Consider the following 4,595-nt stretch of genomic DNA (forward strand, 5'->3'; position numbering starts at 1 on the left):
TTGTGCAAACCCTATCTGCTATTGCAGCAGATAGGCGCTGCAATGTAGATTACAGTAACGTTTTTATTTTTAAAAAACGAGCATTTTTGGCCAAGTTATGACCATTTTCGTATTTATGCAAATGAGGCTTGCAAAAGTACAACTGGGCGTGTTGAAAAGTAAAAGTACAACTGGGCGTGTATTATGTGCGTACATCGGGGCGTGTTTACTACTTTTACTAGCTGGGCTTTCTGACGAGAAGTATCATCCACTTCTCTTCAGAACGCCCAGCTTCTGGCAGTGCAGATCTGTGACGTCACTCACAGGTCCTGCATCGTGTCGGCACCAGAGGCTACAGATGATTCTGCAGCAGCATCGGCGTTTGCAGGTAAGTCGATGTAGCTACTTACCTACTTACCTGCAAACGCCGATGCTGCTGCAGAATCATCTGTAGCCTCTGGTGCCGACACGATGCAGGACCTGTGAGTGACGTCACAGATCTGCACTGCCAGAAGCTGGGCGTTCTGAAGAGAAGTGGATGATACTTCTCTTCAGAAAGCCCAGCTAGTAAAAGTAGTAAACACGCCCCGATGTATGCACATAATACACGCCCAGTTGTACTTTTACTTTTCAACACGCCCAGTTGTACTTTTGCAAGCCTCATTTGCATAAATACGAAAATGGTCATAACTTGGCCAAAAATGCTCGTTTTTTAAAAATAAAAACGTTACTGTAATCTACATTGCAGCGCCTATCTGCTGCAATAGCAGATAGGGGTTGCAAAATCTGGTGACAGAGCCTCTTTAAATGCCGCGGTTGCTGCTGATCGCGGCATTTAACAGGTTAAACGGCCGCGATCGAAGTAAACGTCGATCGCGGGCGTTGGAGAAGGTGCCCGGCTATCATCAGACAGCCGAGCCCCGGCTCCAGCCCGCACGGGACACCTGTGCAGGACTTAGACTGGGCCGTCGTGAAAAGGCGGAAGCCTAGCCTATGGCCCCTTAGTTACCGCCGTGAAAAGGCATATTGGTGGTCACTAAGGGGTTAATAAGACATATGATGGTTATGTGGTCTGAAACAAGCAAACCTTTTAGTGTAACTCAACATTACCATTGTAACACGATTTGTAAAATATTTCTCCTACCCTATCATGTTTATGTTGATGAGCGTTAATAATACAATACTATCAAAAGATTTTTTTCAAAAATAGTTGTTTTTACACACAAATCATATATTGGCATCCAGACTATAAAGTACATCCTTTATTCTTTTTTTTTTTAAATTTATTTTTCTTAAATTGAAAAATGTAGTTTAAAGGGAATGTGTCGCTAATTTTCATTTTTTTTAAGTAACTTATTTATATTTTTTTCGTTTTTTGCTGTATTTTTTTTTTCTTCCACATGGTGGAAAGTATTAAAAATTAAATAATAATTTGACGCGTTTTCCTATGTTGGCCACCAGAGGGAGCACTTCCCAGAATTACAGCAAGGTGAATAAGGCAACGCAACCTGACTCACAGCAGCCGTAAATGTGGGAGGAAATCTCGCCCCCCCCCCTCACTGTTTTTGGCTACAACCCTGGAAAAGGTATCTTCAAATTGCTAAGCAGTGTCCAGCTGCTATTTTGGGAGTGATTGTACAAATGGCAGCTGGCAGAAGCTATAGGACACACCAAAAGGCTAAGGGTATGTTCACATGCTTACTAAAAAAACATTTGAAAATATGGAGTCGTTTTTAAGGGAAAACAGCTGATTTTCAGACGTTTTTTAATCAAACGTGTTTTTCGTGGCATTTTTTACAGTAGTTTTTGGAGCTGTTTTTCTATAGAGTGAATGAAAAACTGCTCCCAAAAACGTCCCAAGAAGTGACATGCACTTCTTTTTCGCGGGCCTCTTTTTATGTGCCATTTTTTTGAAAATGAGGTGTAAAAAAAACGCCCCGTCGGAACCGAACGCCGTATTTTCCCATGAAATCAATGGGCAGATGTTTGGAGGCGTTCCTGCGATTTTTTTAGGACCTGTTCCCACTGCGCGAGCGCACGCACGGCTCCGCTATATTCCATATACCTGTTTCTGCAGGATGTGCATGGATTTCTGCAAGCTCTATTCGGATGTATGGAACGTTTGCAGAAATTTCTGCAAGAATTCTGCTAGTGAATATGCAGATTTTGTTGTGAATTTTGTTGCAGAAATAGCTGTGAATTTTAGACTTTGCATAACAATGAAAATTTGTGGCATTCACTTAGATTGTACTGTATTTTGGTGCGGATTTCGAAAAGAAAATTCTGAAAAAAATATGCGATGTGGGAATCATCTATTCTACTATCTGCCAACCAGACCACCTACAGCTTTCCCTATTTCTATGGCATGAAAAATAAAAATTTTGAATATGCCAAGTCTTCCATTCATTTTTGTTCTTTATTTTTAAATTCTATCATTCTTGAATTCTATAAAAGAAAAAAAAAAACAGCATCTATTCTAGATCTCAACAACTGTAAAGTTTTGCATGGAATTGGAGAGTCAACGCTGGATAACAGGAGTACAAATAACAATCATGTGCTGGTATTGTATAACAATCATACAGGCGGACTAGTGGCTACATCAAAGAAAGGTAGGTTTATGTCATGCCACAGCAAAATCCAGTAGGTAACTCAGTGTGTCCGGCCGTCAACAATCTCGGGAGATGCCCAGCTAAGTAGTACATTCTAAACCAAATAAAAAGCCAGTTATCTCTACCAGTATGTTCAATGTACCTTACATTCAATGCAAATCTTGCATTCTTGTAAAGGTTGAAGCTATTAGAAAATAGAAAAACTTTTCATTTGAAATGAAGCCTTATGCCTATAAGACAGGGAAAACCCTTCACATGAGTTGAGGACCGGTATGCTGAGTTTTGTAAAGCGTTGACTATAGATACCAGAGAGTCCTGGTATATTGTAATTTATCAGTGTGATGTGGTTTGCCTTCATCTTTGATAATTCAGAAAATATTTAGGGTGTCTAATGTACTAGTGATGGGAACACTCCATAGCTTCCTTTTCTATAAAAATAAGTTGGGCTTTGCTGGGATGAAGATGATATCAACAACTCATAAGTAGATGTTTGAGTAACAACCTCTTGGGGCTTCATGTATTAGGGCTGTGCGTAGCCATAGTCTGTGGATTGATTTGCGGTACAACAGTCTCTGTTCTCGGAATGTGAACAAAGGTCAAGCAAGCCTAAAGCCACCTACCATGGGTTTAGTCCAAGCCTAGGTGCTCCATTAAAGTGTATTCCTGGCTCGACAAATTATAACTATAAATAACTAGCTTTTATATCTGACGTTGCTCGGGAGGTTGACTTACGGTATGGATAGAGTAAAATCTCACTATTTAAATACCTCTCAGTATGAATTGAATTGCTAGAGCAGAGTTTCCCAAGCTTTTCAGGCTTGAGGCACCCCAGGAAAAAAAATGGCTAAAAACAAGCACTACACTCTTTTTTTTGTAAGGCAGAAACTAAAAATCTGCCTCCAAATTCATTTAGGAATTTTGAGGCAGATTTTGAATTGACAGCGTTGTTTTTTTTTTTTGCTGTGTTTTTTGTCCACATTTTTTTTAAGCCGTTGAAGCGAATGCAAAAACCGCAGACAAAAAAGCACCAAACGAGCGCCGCAGGTTTTTTCTGCCTCCTATTAATTTCAATGGGAGGTCAGAGGCGGAAACCACTTGAAGACCATCAGCCCCCCACTCACAGTAAAATGACCATCAGCCGCCCACTCACAGTAAAATGACCATCAGCCCCCCACACACAGTAATGACCATCAGCCCCCCACTCACAGTATAATGGCGCCTCAGTAAAGTAACCATCAGCCTCCCCAGTAGAGTCACCATCAGCCTCCGTCCCCCCCAGTAAAATGACCATCAGCCACCTCCAGTAAGGCCACCGTCAGCCTCAGTCGTTCCCCCCGATAAAATGAACATCTGCCCCTCTAGTAAAGTGACTATCACAGAGAGAAAGTGTGCTTACTCCTGGGGAAGGAATAAATAAGGGGGTATAAGAACAACAACTCCCCGCATGTCCAGGCTATTATTATGTGATATCAATGGACATCGCAGGGAGGAGATATAAGAGGAGAGAACTACAACTCCCAGCATGTCTAGGCTATTATGTGATATCAATGGACATTACAGGGAGGAGGTATAAGAGGAGAGAACTACAACTTCCAGCATGTCCAGGCTGTTATGATATCAGAGGACATTACAGGGAGGAGGTATAAGAGGAGAGGACTACAACTACCAGCATGTCCAGGACGTTATTATGGGATATCAGAGGACATTACAGAGAGGAGGTATAAGAGGAAAGAACTACAACTTCCAGCATTCCCCTGGCTCCATTTCTCACACAACTGCTAACATAGTAAAGAAAAAAAAAGACTTACCCTGCCCAGCGGTAATGGCTCCTCTCTCTCCGTCAGGCTTCTAGTGGGAAGCGGTGGGCGGTACTCGTAACAGACGTCCGCGCGTCACGTCTGCTACGTCAGGGGCAAAGCTTGTAGCAGAATAATTTTTTTTTTTTCGCAGTGGGTGATTGGAGTGCCGTGGCACCCCTGGACGGCTCTCGCGGCACCCCGGTTGGGA

Source organism: Rhinoderma darwinii, chromosome 9 (assembly GCF_050947455.1).
Source record: "Rhinoderma darwinii isolate aRhiDar2 chromosome 9, aRhiDar2.hap1, whole genome shotgun sequence".
In the NCBI taxonomy this organism is placed as follows: domain Eukaryota; kingdom Metazoa; phylum Chordata; class Amphibia; order Anura; family Rhinodermatidae; genus Rhinoderma; species Rhinoderma darwinii.